Genomic DNA, 16,120 nt, shown 5'->3' with positions numbered 1-16,120 from the left:
CTTGTCAGGCTACATTGGGATCTTAATTTAATGCCTTCCATATGTTAGGCACTGGGGTCACCTCTATTGCTTCAAGTGGTCATACCTTATTTTTAGGATCAGTTGAATTGTTTTGAGTTTTTGTCGTAACATGGTGATAAGGAACTACAGCTGCATGTGACGTCACATGTTTGGGCGCCTAATCTCTAACTGATCAATACGGCAATTTGCTTAACTGGCTTACCATATTTTTGTAATAACGGAACGTGATGTAAACCGCGTGGTGATAACCTTTATGTCTGGATAACTGGTGTTTAGCTTCTACTCACATGAAGAGCTAGCTGTAAGTGCTAAGTGTCAATGCTAACCAGGCTAATAAACAAACCATGCTACCTTGAGTAACATCAAAGGGTAAAGTCACGTGACTTCTTTTGTAGTTTGTTTATGAAACAAAAGGAGCAATTTCGATTTTCTTAAATAAGGCAAAATAGGGTCTGACATTTTCACAGTTAGAAGATTATTACTGTATAGACACTGAAAAATATTTTTGGTGGATAACATTGCTGATTTGGCTTCACAATATTTTTTTAAAAATAGGTCTATGGGACTTAACATTGGAGCTGCTCTTCGATAGGAATGCAACCACTTGGGGCGCTGGTTTTCACTTTCCCTCCCTATGACGTCTCACTGCAACGATGCGCCATCTAGTGGACAAACGACTACCTAACGCCAATACTGGAAATGCAACCAATTGATGATGAATATTTGGTTTTCCTTTAATCCTACTGAATTTGTAATTATGTATCGGCCGTTCTAATTGCCGATACCGATGTGCGTGCCTGTGTGTGTGTGTGCGTGTGTATATGTGTGCACCACCATCTACAGGCCAATGAGTGTACAGTCACTACAGTAAATGTACACATAACTTAATTTTTTTAGACCCCCCATGAATGAAATTCTACAAAACTTGGCATACCCCCAGAGAATGTCAGGTTAATCATACACATACAATTTGGTGCAGTTCTGAACATCTTAACTGAAGAGAGGGGCGATTAAAGCATAATGATATTGCATTTTCATTTTTTACCGGGGGGGGGGGGGGGGTGCAAATCACAAATGAGTGATTATGGGCTAGGTTGATGTGGGCCCTTGAGACCAACATATAATAAAAATTTCTTCATCCTCGGTGCCACGGTTCAGGTAGTTATTTAGGAAAAACTGCATTTTTGGGGTTTCGGGGGGCCCAGCGCGGGGGAGGGGCAGTGGGCCCCGGGGACCAAACTAAATTTTTCCGTAAAAGTCTAGTGGGGCTACATACCCACCAAATTTCATGTGCCCCAGTGTTTCGGTGTCCCAGGTATCATTGACCAAAATTTCAGGAAGTAGATGACGGGAAAAAATAATAAGAGTGGTCTTGAAGCAGCTGAGCTGGGTTTGACATCATGCAAGACACCATCAATGTCATCCGGGGGTGTGATTCCCCTTGCAATAATTTCAACCTGTTTTAAATAACTCATTTAAATGCGATGGGCAATGCTCCTCTCCAGTGAAATATTATACTTATTAGGGTTGTATTTTGTCACAACAGAATTGTGCTGTTGAAGGGTAGTGTGTGTGTGTGTGTGTGTGTGTGTGTGTGTGTGTGTGTGTGTGTGTGTGTGTGTGTGTGTGGACTTGCTTTGTAAACACTGGCCTCAGATCATTTGTCTTTGAGACTGCTTCCCATTCTTTCTCCCTGCAGCTTGCTGGGGTTATGTCACATCCAGAGCTAAGTGGTGCGAGAAATTCACCAGGCAGTTATTAGAGGACCTCAAGCTAGGCCACAACTCATGAGCTTGTAGTCGCATGAATGGCATTATGTAATCTTACAACAGTGAAGAAAACCAAACAAAAAATAAATAAATAAATAAATAAAATAGAAAAAAATCTATATACTGCAGGGGAAGTAGGGAGACTGCAAGTGACATAAGAATGGCATTTCTCAAGGGTTTGACTTGTAGGTTAGATATTCTTGCAAATCTTTACGGACCATAGTTTTCGCTTGTGAGCTGAATATATCCACCAATGCAAGAGCTGCTCTGTGGAGCAAATTCAGGTGAAGCAGCTGCTTGCTAGAGATAACCTTACAGTCAAAATAGGAACTGAAACTCATCAACAGGAAGTCACTTTTGCTCAACGTCATGCTCACCTCTCAGCATTAAAAAAGAAGTCCATGATAATTTGCTACATTAAACAAGTTCTTGACCTTCACTCGAACATGACAAATAACAGAGCTTGGATCAAATAGCTTGCCGTGGTGACAGAATGTAAGTGATTGATCAAATTGAAAGTAGATCTAATTTACGGCAAGAGGTGGCCAAGCTCACCAATGGCAGACTGATTCATCACTCCCGACTACAGCACAGCAGGGCGGCAGATGAGGGGTGTCAATCTAGCCCTATTAGAACTTCAGTTTATCAATTAAATGCTGAGTCACTTCGACAACTGCCAGCTGCTCAGAGGGGCCTCCAGGGGGGCTATGAGGTGGGCCTCGGAGAGCTCCCAAGTCATTTAAACACATCACACCGCTCGGCTAACCTAATATGGCCAGGAAGCATATGGTGCAAGTGCAATAGACGTGTCATTGAAGTAGGTCAGTTGCATTCTCAGCAGCCTAATTATTGCCATTTATGTGAGGTACAAGGTGTGTGACCGCCAACAAGGAAATTAAGTGGTATTGGAAGGTAATGGAAGAACATCAACAGCAAAAAATGAAAAAACACAAGGCTTAGTGTGGCATATGGACCGAACATTAAATCACTTGGATGTACAAGATTAAAGGGGGTTAACAGCTTGAAAACAAAGTTAGTACACGGTAGAGTTGTGTGATGGAAACCAACAAAGCAGTTACTGTAAGTTCTAAAACTCTTTTGGCTTTTTTCATATCAGATCCACATGAGAGAGAGATGCAAAACATCCTTGTCAGGAAGTTCAAGTTGGCCACTGAAGCTCAAACAGGAAATAGCAAAGTCAGGTATGAAAGCAAAGGAGGCCAAGAAAGAGGTGGGCAAAATGTCTTTAGCAAGGCAGAAATGTCAACTACTAACTACTGACAGCTACTAAAGGAGGCAAAATAGGGCTTTTGAGTCAGAGAGGTGTACCGGAGAAATGTTTAATACCAAATGGCATATAGATTAATACAGAGGTGGAATGCTCACTTTAAGAGTCTACAGCAGAACTGGTCCTTTCATGGAAGGTAAAAAAAAACACTGCAGTGGGATAGGGGGAGGCTTGGGCAGAGAGAGAGAGAGAGAGAGGGAGGGGGGGGGGAGATAGCTCTTTATTCGTCAATGGAAGGAGAGCTGCAACCACTTCAGGGCATCCTGAATGTTCTGCAACGACACAGGCCAAATGTGAGTTTATGCCAGAAGCTATAAGAGCTCATCAGTGATGGAAGCCCTGTGCCCAATAATGCCTTGGCTTTGGAAGGCTGCCTCTGACTGGTGACCTATATAGGGGCTGGACAGGGCTAAATTTAGCGTCTCATTGAGGACAGATGTTACAATGCAGCTGTAATCACAGGAATAGAGTCCAAACAGTAAGGGAAGACAAATTCTTACCAGATATGAACGGGCCCCCACTCCATACCTCTCTCAAACGCTCTTTCTCTCTTCCTCTCATTAATAATGCAATCTCTCTGTTTTTGCGTGATTCTGCAATCATTTTACTTGGCTGGCAGAGCTCAATCAATGTGACAACAGTGCTGGTTTTGTTCTGAGTCAGAATCACCAGGAGACACGGAGAGCAGATGGAGGCTTTGGACGACTTCCAGCCGCAGTGGAGTCTACTAACCAAGCACCGTCTACTAACACTTATGAAGACAAGCAGAGGCAGGGGAGGGGTGGGCTTGAAAAGAGGCAGAGAGAGATAGACAGCGGGGGGGGGTGAAAGGAAGCTGCAGGTAGAGTGGGGGACTAAATTGTCCTGCATGTAAAATTAATGACTGACAAGCTTACGCACAGACAAGCGATGTAACGATAACTTGTGTTTGAACACAGTCCATTAGAATGGTGAGGGAGGGGGGGCGGCAGATGCATTCTGAGCGTTTGAAAGGTCATTCATCAGACGTTCTTCCGCGATCCCAAGACCCTGTCAAGGGCAATCTTCGTCTCCCTTGTTTTCTGCACACAGCGGCCCTGGCTACTGTTGCGTGTTGTCTCCGTGACGGAGCGGAGTCCCGGGCGACTGGAGCTGACTAAATAATCAATATCCCCAATTAGACAGCCTGGCGGTGGGCTCCCTGGGTACTTAGGGCTGCTTTAATGGATGCAGCCTCACTCTGCCCAGCTAGCCATATAAAATCACAAGGGAGGAAACTTGATGTTCTCAACAAACTCACGATTACAGTAATACACACATACATGCATGAATAGACGCGTGCGCACACGCACGCACGCACGCATGCACGCACACACATATTATATTCTGCTCTATTCTATATATATTCTGCTCTCACAAGTTAACTGCTAATACACTGCACATAGTAATATTTAATTTATACTACTCTAAACCACCTTCTGTAAATCAACTATATACTACTGCACTTTTCTGCTTTTTTTGCACTTCATGGTTAGATGCAAACTGCATTTTGTTGTCTTTGTACTTGTACTCTGCACAATGATATGCTGAATCTAATCTAATCTAATTTTTATTTTTTATTTATTTATTTAACCTTTATTTAACTAGGAAAAGTCCCATTGAGTTACAGTAACTCTTCTCCCAGGAAGTCCTGGCCAAGACTGGCGGCAAAAAGTTGAAAAAAAAAATATATATACATAAAAGACAGGACAAAGTTACATAGTACACCACAAATCTCTGTACATACACTATACAAACACAATCAAGACATTACACTTAACCTAACTTATGTATATTACATATGTATACAATATACACACATTTAGGAAAAGTCAACACTCACATGGACATTACAACATAAAGGAAGGTGTCCATGAATACATTCAAGCATAGTAACTCCCCCACACACCAATATAAAACACCTTTCCCCTTTTGATCCATCCTGCAGCTACACACAGTTCATTCACTAGCCTCCCCTCAGCTCAATGTTCAAATAGCGGAGCTAGGTGGGGCTCACTCAAATTGCTTCTCAGGAGGGAGGGCTGGGACAATGAGGCCTTGCACTGGCCTTAATGTGCTCTCCCATTACCTCAAACAGAGAGAGAGAGAGAGAAAGGGAACGAGAAACAAGAGACTGAAGAAATATATATATATATATATATATATATATATAGAGAGAGAGAGAGAGAGAGAGAGAGAGAGAGAGAGAGAGAGAGAGAGAGAGAGAGATTCCTTGGGCAGGCGGCATTTGAAAACCAAATGTGGATCGATGGCAATGGAATGAGCTTGTTTCTGTGTGTGACTAGGCACCCAGACACTGACCTCCAGCCCATCCCAACAATCACTCAGGCTGGGTGGAGGGAGAGAGCATCGAGGGGGGGGGGGGCACTCAGCCACCGTGCCGGCAACCATTTAAAATGCTCCCTCCACACACTAGCACTCAAATCTACACAAGTACTCTCATTTGGCTTCACGTTTAATCAAGACCATAATGAGCAAAATAGGACACTATAGATCGAGAAGCTTGTTGAATGAGTATGCATGAATGCACCTCTGGCCAGGTCTTAACTTCACAGCTCAAACAACCCTCGTGGAGGTACGCACCTGGAGGCTTAGCTGAAGGATGAAAGTATTGGTACACTGAGGACTTAGGACACTTCCTACATCACACCAAATCTGCCTGCATTTAGAGAGCCCTTTCATACAACTTGGAAAATAACATGTTACAATGGCGATGTTATATGTGCAGGTTAACTGTGTGATCAGGGCAACTTAAAAGCTTCATCATACCACTTCATGGCAGTGGCTTGTTAGGAAATCAGCTCTTCTCCTTTAAAACAAACTAATTTTCTACTCTAGATTACTAACCTCCCACATATCCAGACATATAGTAGTTTCCTGTGTATTGGGCACATTGTGTATAGACCTCACCACAGGGGTTTATGCAAATTAAAAAAAGACAAAACCGTGCATTGACTGCACCCATGTATTAACCGCAGTGCCCAGAAGCCCAATGAATCAGAATCAGATCAGTCCTTTAATCATAAAGAAGAATGAAGAAAATAAATACGTTCCCATGTATAGCACGCTCCTGTGTATCAACCTCATAGCTGAAGACATTTTTCAAAATCAATGTATAAACCTCGGTTAGGCAGGAAATTACGTTATATGTAAGTCTGGTTCTTGTGAAGAACCATCCATTTCTTGGAAAAGTATGGCAACAACAGCATTTGCCTTACTAAGATAGAACACTTTCATTTGGTAATTCCAACATCAAATTGTCTTCCCCAATGTGGGTAATCAGATGCAGTGATGCAATACTGAAGTCCGTCTCCATTCATCAGGCTAAAATGTAAACTCAACATTACAGTTCACTTAGCAATGAAACAAAAGGACAATTATTATTTTTAATAAAGTGTGAAAATGTTGACAAAATAAGTCCCTCCCTCTCTCCACCCCTCTCTTCCCTCTGACAGAATACAGATGGCTTTGGCTCTGTAACTGCTCAGGGAGGGAGAGAATCGCTGCCACCTGATGACGATGGCAACTGCTTGTGACAGCCTGCACTTCACTGTGTGTGTTAGTGTGTGTGTATGTGTGTGTGTGTGTGTTTGGGCAGGTAACATGTTGGGAATCATCAATGTGCACAGTTCAGTGATTCTTTTCACTAATTGCAAGGAGGAGGAGGGAACTGTTGACTTCCGCCATGAGACAGACACAGACGCACTGTTCCTGACTGGTGTGACAATGACCCAGCAGCATCTGGGTTAAGTTTAATAGGGGAGGAATGAAAACACACATGTTCAGCTTCATAACTAGTGATGTGTTTTCCATCCATAGCAGGCGCTGCCAGAGCTCAGCCAATCAGACACAGCAGCCTCTGCAAACCCCTGACCCCAGGAGATGCTACACTGGAACATCAATCTGACAGCATCTCATTTGGTAAGTTGCAAAAACCCTCCTACTACCGCATTCTCTCTCTCTCTCTCTCTCTCTCTCTCACACACACGACTCTCTCTCTCTCTCACACACACTACTCTCTCTTTCTGCGCCCCACCTCACACATATACACACAAACACACACTCTCACTGAAATGAGTACACCCACTTGTACACAAGCTTATACAACCTACAGCTATATTGCAATGCACATTTTCACCTGCGTTTCACATTGAGAAATCTGATAGGCTTTGATGGGCACTACGTGGTCAGTTAATCAGTTAATTTCACCAGTGTGGCACCCCCGCCTCACCCAGACAATTGTGTGCCTGTGCCTGTCCTGGGGATGCTTCCCTCACGCCGCCGTTGCCATTTTCTTCAAAGCGATGCCATGTTTTTCTGTAAGGACTCGCTGCAAAAACACAGGATGCCCATCGGGGCATCTGCCTTGCAGCCCATAAGCTTGTCGAGTTGGAGCAGCCATGCCAATACACAGAGTGGGGGACGTGTTTCTCATATTTACCCGCAGCTGATGAAACACCAAAGCAACTTTCATTCACATATGCCTGCTGGACAGCTCCACTAAGAAATCCCTGATTGCACATGATTGAACACTTCTTAATGGTCTTTTTTTCCTTTCTGGCATTGTCCATTACAATCCTTTACGAGCAACAGCAGCCCAAGGTTGCCCTTGGTAGGCCTTTCATGGTAGGCTCTGCTGCCCATCACAACTGCTCCGACTGCTGACGACTGACTCACCAGCCTGAACATGAGCCGAGCAGGGCTCACACTCACGCACTGTTGTCATACGGCGCATTGGAACAGGACGGAAGGCAGCCTGGGAGAGGCGGGTGAATGGGAGTGGGCGATGGCGTGAAAAAAGCGCATGTTGACTGCCACGCTAAAGAGCGGCCAGGAGGAATTTTCGATAAGCACTGCGTGGCCTTCAAACGGTAGCGGAGGGAAGGCTCTCCTGCAAGCAGCCCATGGGAGAGAGAGAGAGGAGAGGAGAGGAGAGGAAGGCTCCACGTCTAAAACAGAGCCATGAATATTTTACACAGCACTAATCAAGCTTGCACAGGCCCCGGTGTGCATGAGCGTGTGTGTGTGTGTGTGTGTGTGTGTGTGTGTGTGTGTGTGTGTGTGCGTGCATGTCTGAAAGTATCAGGAAGAAAAAAGATAAGAAGAATAAACTGGAGATAGATCCAGTGTGTGAGTGCATTTCAGACAAAAAGAAAGCAAGCCTCAAAAGTAAGAATGTGTGTGTGTGTGTGTGTGTGTGTGTGTGTGTGTGTGTGTGTGTGTGTGTGTGTGTGTGTGTTTGTGGGTGTGGGTGTGATACTATGTAATATGTGGTTAGGAAAGAAAGTTTAGAGTTATTGTGGTAAGGGGAACTGAGAATATGAGCTGAGAGCATGCTCTTAGACACCCACAGCACTGCCATAGCAGTTACAGTAATGTCTAAAATAGGCCTGTGTAGCATTGGTGTGTTGGCCCAAAGTTGTACACACACATACATTTTGGCATGTGGACGAACACATACACACTTACATACAACCACACAATAATATGCATACACACAAACTGCAAATCAACACAGCTGAACGTAGAATGGATCCCATTCCATAGATAGACAGAGACCTGTTGCTCTGGCATTTCAGCACTGACATGACCTTCTTACCAGCAGAAAGACAGCTCATTTCCCATTCTCATGTCATATCATATACGGCATTGTTCTCACTGTTACTAGCGTTGCCCCTTTCTCTTCCTCACGACCCTGTCTTACAGTTGGACTACGAAATGATCAACTGTGCATCTGAACACAAACACACCCACCCACACACACACACAGACACACCAAAACACACAACTTTGTATGAAAGGGATTTAAAAGCCCTTTAAACAGCTATAGCTGTACGTCACATTCAGGAGCTAAGCTGTGGCCGTCTCTGAGCTTTGCCCTGACAAAGTCACATGGCGACACTGGATGCTAAATGTCAGAGAGCTCTCTGTCAGCCGCTCTAAAGCCTGGGGTTATGGCTGCTGGCACGCCGGCTTGGCGAGGTGGGGCTGAGGTGGGGGTGGGTAAGCCAGGTGATAAGGGCCACTGGTATCGACAAGATGGGCTGTTAGCATTCTATCCAGGTACCCCACCACCTCCACCACCACCTCCACCACACAAATCCCTTCCTTCCACACACGCCATCATGTGGCGCAGGGCCTTGGGACTGGATTCATCAAACTCACACCTATTTTTAGCCCTTTCACTACAGGGGGGTGAGCATGTGAGTGTGAGTGTATGTGAGAGAGAAAGGTTGTGAGGGAGAGAAAGAGGTAGGGAGGAAGAGAGGATGAACGAATGAGGGATTAAGACAAAGATGTCAAAGAGGAGATAAAAAAGAGAAAAAAAGAAATAATGAGACATCCAGAGAGGGAAACAACAGAGCGACTCCCACACAGTCTCTCCATGCACTGCACGTCTTCATCACGCTGCACATTAACTCTGCACTAATAGGCTGATTTGCACATGCAATTTCCGCACAGCGCCATTCAAAACTGCACGAACGCCAGTGACCTTACAGTACGTGTGCCTTACATATCAAATCAGCCACATCACTCGAACTCGTTAAGCCTATGTTTTATTATTCCCTTAGGTTAGGTCAGCTGAGACAGACTCCGATAAGCCTGATGGGACGGGGAAAGAGAACAGAGAGAGAGAGAGAGAGAGAGAGAGAGAGAGAGTGAGAGAAGAGAGAGAGAGAGAGAGAGAAGAGAGGTGGGGGGGTAGGGAAAGAATGAGAGAATATGTAGGTTTGGGGAATGGAATTTAGCGCTGAGGGAAAGCCCGCAGAGCTGTCGTGGGGTTAAGGGATTTGCTCAGTGTCACGCCGCCCCCCCCCCCCCTCTTTCCCCCGCAGTTTAAACGTGGACTCCGTCCCTCTGGACGCCAAAAACGATTTCCCAGGGCTGCCGCTCAGGGCCTGGCCCAGCCGGTCACCTCCTGGGCTCCGGTCTCTGTCTCCAGCCCCGGCTGCCCCCGCGCCGTCCCTCTGCACCGGAGCGGGCAGTCCCAGCAGCGGGTGTCTGGCCGAGGGTGCTGAGGAAACTGCTGATCCTCTCAGCCCCGGATGTGGCTTTGAGTAGGAAAGAGAAAATACCCCACAGGCTAAAAAAGGGCCCCTCTTCTTTAGAAAGCTTAAATGCACACATCACACATCACACATCAAACAAACACCTTGCCGTGTCGCTCGCATGTGAGAATAGACGTTGGCTCACCCAGCTCAGTCATTTACCGAAACCTAACACCCACAGTTTCCACTTAAAGCATGCGCTGTGTGTATGTCCGCGTGTGTCCGTTTCCTTTTGCAAACTAGTGATGAGGACTAGATAGGTCTGTATTGACACAAAAGCAAAGGTCACATAACATCGGTGGGGTTGGGGAGATTGGGGCTTGACGTGAGCGTATGTCTCAGAATGTCTGCGTGTGCATAAGTGTGTGTGTGTGTGTGTGTGTGCCGCTGTATGTGTGAGACTTCCTGTCAGTGTGCTGAGCACTAAGTGCTTCTCTGAGTGAGATCATTAAAAACTAAACGGCTGAACAGACTCCACACGCCTGCGTGTCAGCATTCATGACTCAGAGCTCATTAAAGACACTCTTCACAGGCCCTCAACACAACGCCACTCTCTCAGAACGTAAAAAAAACAACAACATCACAACACACACAAACACACAAAGAGATCACAGATAAACTAACAGATCCTGCAAATACACAAATTCATGCAAATATGCTCCATACTGTATACGCACACAATCACTCAACCATTATCTCACAGAGATCTCTAACACGTACACACACACACACACACACACACACACACACACACACACACACACACACAGATAAGCATGCAAACATGCACAGACACTCACACACACAGGCACATGCACACTCACCCAGTGTGATAAGAGCCTAGACCTAGGCAGACGCTTGACTGACGTGTATTTATTACTCTGTATAACAGCTCTGGGCTCTTCTGAATGGCTGACTGACCTTGGTGTGTGTTGAATCTAGGGGGATTCTTTGCTGCAGTACAGGGGCCTGAGACCTACAAACTGATATCAGATACATCTGTACATCCCCAAGAGTGTGATTGTCAGGAATACTGCCTCCTGAAACATGCGGAGCCTGACAGAATCATTCCAAAAGATGCCACTAGAATTTGCGACAAGATACAACAACTCATCCATGGCATCGCAAAGTCCCCAAGCAAAGGCTGAGGTGAGGTGGTCCCTTAGCCAGGTAACTGCCTGTCTTAACACATTTTTTCACTAGACTCCAGTTTGAAGGAGCAGGAGACTCCATTGCTTAAGGCCTATTTGTTCCGGAGACTGAACACAACGTTCAGGGGCCTGGTGCCAAAGGCCCATCCTTCCGTGTCCACAGAGTGGGAAGACAGAGACTAAACGCTGGCCCCGGCAACCTGTCATCCCCGACACTATTTTTACTTGGCCACGGCTGCGTGGTGGAGGGGGAGCAGTGTTGCCATGCAGACCCTCTCCTCTTTTTTAACATGGGCCTGCTGGACATGACTCAGCACTGGAGGGTCACCTTGGGGTACAAGCCACATCACATCCTCGAGAGAGAGATAGAGAGAGAGCGAGAGCGAGAGAGCGAGAGAGCGAGAGAGCGAGAGAGAGAGAGAGAGAGAGAGAGAGAGAGAGAGAGAGAGAGAGAGAGCGAGAGAGCGAGAGAGAGAGAGAGAGAGAGAGAGATCTCAATAGTCATGCTAATGAAGCAACATTATATTGAACTGAATTGATAGAGAGAGATAGAGAAAGAGAGAGAGGGAGAGAGATGAGAAACAAACAGACAACAGGGAGACGTGGAGAGTGGAAAGGAAAAAACAGAGTGAGAGGGAGGAGGACTGTAGTGAGTGAGTGACTGTACTGAGTGAGTGAGTGAGTGAGTGAGTGACTGTAGTGAGTGACTGAGTGAGTAAGTGAGTGACTGAGTGACTGTACTGAGTGAGTGACTGAGTGAGTGAGTGAGTGAGTGAGTAAGTGAGTGACTGAGTGAGTGAGTGAGTGACTGAGTGACTGTACTGAGTGAGTGAGTGAGTGAGTGAGTGAGTGACTGAGTGAGTAAGTGAGTGACTGAGTGAGTGACTGAGTGACTGAGTAAGTGAGTGAGTGAGGGGGGAAGAGCAGAGAGACAGTGAGAAGCCAGCCTGACGCTACCATGACTAAGCAAGTGTTGGCGCCGGTCTCTGAGGCATGAGTACACATGCCAGGCCACCAGGCCACTCTGGGTGTAGGAGGCGGGTGGGAGGTCAAAAGGTCACAGGGGGCCATGGTCCATATCACTGGACATTTCTTTTGTGAGAAAAAAAGTCCTTTTTGGGTGGCAGAGAGAGTATGATCTGCCTGCCAGGGTTCTGTCCATCTGGGCACTGGTTTGCTCTGGCTCACTCTCTTGATGAATCGGTCTGGGCATCAGCATCCAAATAGGCACAGTGGCGGCTAGACTGGCATTGTGGCTGCAGGAGCGACCGCGTCTGAATGCTCAACAATGAGGCAGGAGTAGGATGTGTGTGGACGGCTCCTTGCAGTTTCAGACAAGGCTGCGGATTTGAAACTGCACCAGAAATGTGTGTGTGTGTGTGTGTGTGTGTGTGTGTGTGTGTGTGTGTGTGTGTGTGTGTGACTGGTCTGTTTGCTTATTTTTTATTTTTCCATGTATATATAGGTTTCCTCTCTCCCCTCTTTGTGTGTGTGTGTATATGTGTATACTGTGTACGTGTGTGTGTTGGATACTAAGTGCATTAATCGGTGTGAGCCTCGTCCGTAGACAAAACCACCACCCCAACCAACCACCCCCCCCCCCCCCGTGCCCCTCGGCATGGGCCTCTGTGGTGGAACATCACCGCAATCCCTCCAAATGAAGCAGACAGGCAGGCAGGCACAGAGATAGATGCAGACAGTCCCCCCACCACCACCACCACCACCCATCCACCCGCGCCTTGCCCTGCTTACGTCCTCCTCTTCAGACAAACCTCTAGATAATGCCCAAGCCTCTTCAAGAGGACATGCATCACAGAAGTCAGTTTTTCTGCATATAGCATCTATTTTTCCTTCTCTCTCTTTTTCTGTGTATCTCTCTCTCTCTCTCTCTCTCTCTCTCTTTCTGTCTCTCTTCTCTCACTGTATGGGTTGTGACTCACCGCACTCTGGCTCCTCAGACAGAGAGGCCTGTCAGGATGTGAGATGCACATCACATGGAAGTGACAGGCCGCATGTCGGGATGTTCATCATACGCTCAGAGAGATTAGCACTTCAGCTCCAGATGCTTAGACAGCTGAAAAGCCAATGAAGTGTACAAACAGCAACTGACTGCAGTTGAGCGCTATCAGAGAACCAGATGCTAATACCACTCAGAATACGTCTATGGCTGGCCTCAGATCAGTTCCTGTCTGATTGGTAGCATGTGTCAGAAAGGATCAGGATAATAAAAAGAGGAACAATTTCTCTATATTTGCCCTTTAGACACATTTTAGATAAGTGGAAATTTGGGGAATTCCAAACTATTTCACTGAAACTACAAACTATACTTAGAATCATGAACAAGGCTTTGAACCGGTTCACGGAACGAACTGAAATGAAACCAGAAACTTTAAAAAATGTTATGTTCCGGAACAGAACCGTTTATCTAAAATAATGCTAACCGGTTAATACCGTTATTTTTTTCTCTTCTTCGACAAGATTTCTGTGCAATATGACTTGGTGAGGTTCACTTCCGATCGGGAGAAATGTAATAGAGAAGCTTGCAGCTTACATAATGAAGCCTAAAAAAATGTAGGCATGTCAGAAGTACAGTTATGCCGCTTATGTAGCCTATGTGCTTTAATGTTTGATGGCAGGATAGAGACTTAAGGAAAATTAATTAACAATATATAAATATAATTTTAAAGTCCTAATTATCAGCCTACCTATTTGTATGTCCCGCAGCTGACATGGAACATTATTAACCGGTTCAGGAACTTTATTTTTTTGTTCTAACCGGTTCAGGAACGTCAATTTTAGGGTTGAACCGAAAAACGGAAATGTTAAAATACCGTTTCTGTTCAGAGCGAACCAATTGGGAAAAAATTATGGTTCAAAGCCCTGATCATGAATGTGCATTAGAGAGAGAGAGAGAGGCAATATGCTGTGAAAGCTGTTGTGCATGTTGGAGTGTTTCTGTCGATGGCACACAACCACATCAAGATGTTCAACAGCACTTTCACAGCCACCGCAAGGAACGATCATTTTCTGGCTCTTTCCTTCTCCTCACCTCCCTTTCTGCCTTTCCTTTTGAATGCTCCCTCTATCTCTCTTCCTCTCTCCCTCCCTCACTCTATCCTTCATCTGGGACTGGCTCAGCACTTTCCCCCCTCCATTCTCCTTCCCCTGTTCCCCTGAGCCTCTGTGCAAAAGCCCATTTGCTGAGCCCCAGTGGCGGCTCAAATAGCCGCCCCAGTCCGCCTCCTATCTGCAGGGCCCCGCTGGAGGACGGTCTCCGGCTTATCGGCTCTGGCCGCTCAGCACACACCACGTTCACCAGACAGAGCGTGCCGTTTGCTTTAATAGAAATGCATGGGCCATGTGGCAGAGCGCGGTTGTGTTTTTGCGGCTGAAAAGGGGGATACCTGTGGGAGCTGCTGCCGCGGCTAGCATGCTAGCACGATCATAGAAACGAGGGATGGATGGGGGAGACAGGGGGGAGAGAGGGATGGGGGGGGCTATATTGACAGGGCCCCCACCTACTGACAGTCAAACAGTGGGAAAACACACATGGAATAATACGGAGTGCCTGCTGTAAAACACACACACATGCCAGCGCTTGCAGACCGAGTAAACACACATAGAGCTGAAATCACAGAGATATAGTCATTAATGACCAAACTGTGGGGCTGCACCAGCACCCTCCCTCTGCACTCTCTATGCTTAGGATTACTGAGGCATGGCAATTAACACTGGACAAGAGTGTGTGTGTGTGTGTGTGTGTGTGGCATCTGCATTGGGCTGCATCTATTGGCTGACAGCAGATTCTAGGAGGTGGTTTGCTGCGGTGACTTCCTGCAAGTAATTATTTCTCTGTATACAAATTCAGTGGAGGGAGAAAGCCTAAAAGCAGTCAAGCCAGGCTAATGCAGTAAAAGGCAACAAAAAACAGCTATAAAGAAGGGATGGGGAATCTGTGTGTGGATATATTGTAAGTAAAAATGAGAGAGGGGGCATCTGTGTGTACAGTATTTCAGTGCACATTGTATATTATTGTGTGTTGTGATCTCATAATCTTGGCTGCGCGCACATGTGTCTGTATGCAAATTAGTTTGTGTGTGTGTGTGTGTGTGTGTGTGTGTGTGTGTGTGTGTGTGTGTGTGTGTGCAGCACTGCATTAAGGGCTCCCCATAAACCCCTGCTAAAGACGGAATTCTGCTCTGTGCTGCTCAGAATGGCCAAAGCCATGTGCAGGAAACAGATAAAGTGAATCCTCTGTGAGCACATGACACTCACACATTAGAAACACATACCCCTACCACAGAAACACATATGAGCAAGTATACACACAGCACACAGATGACCTGTGTACAAAACTTCTTCTCACACACACACACACACAACACACAACACACACACACACACATTACGAATGAGCCCCCTGCCATTCTCACTACACCGTATATCCTCAGTGCAAAATGAACCCAGAATAAAGACACTTTCTGAGCGCTTTTCTGAGCGCTGTTCTGAGCGTGTTCATTTGTGTTGATGCATTATTCATGAGCTATATCTTCTTCTTTTGCCCGTGTTGTTTTTTCTCGTCTTTTCTCATTTGAACAAGTAATGACTAGAGGGACCAGCGTAGCAGCCACCGTCTTGTCACAGGCGGCGGCACGAGCCGTGGATAAGACAATAGGCGTGTTGCAATTAGCTCGTAGTTTGGTGAGATTGTAGAGCACTTAAGCAAACACGCCGCTGAGCGCGCGTTTAAACGGTGCCAAGAGTGTGGCAGGCAGGTCTCCCGAGGTACCGCCAGCCTCCACC

At 46.1% G+C, this 16,120-nt stretch overlaps 1 protein-coding gene across 15 annotated transcripts in view; it reads right to left on the bottom strand.

Annotated features, from left to right (window-relative positions):
- inpp4b (inositol polyphosphate-4-phosphatase type II B) overlaps positions 1-16,120 on the bottom strand; it is a 159,889-nt gene that overhangs the window by 85,275 nt on the left and 58,494 nt on the right. The window lies entirely within an intron of this gene.

Source organism: Alosa sapidissima, chromosome 1, assembly GCF_018492685.1.
Source record: "Alosa sapidissima isolate fAloSap1 chromosome 1, fAloSap1.pri, whole genome shotgun sequence".
NCBI lineage: Eukaryota > Metazoa > Chordata > Actinopteri > Clupeiformes > Clupeidae > Alosa > Alosa sapidissima.
Note: the sequence above shows the minus strand (reverse complement) of the source record. Positions and strands in the feature narration are given on the sequence as shown.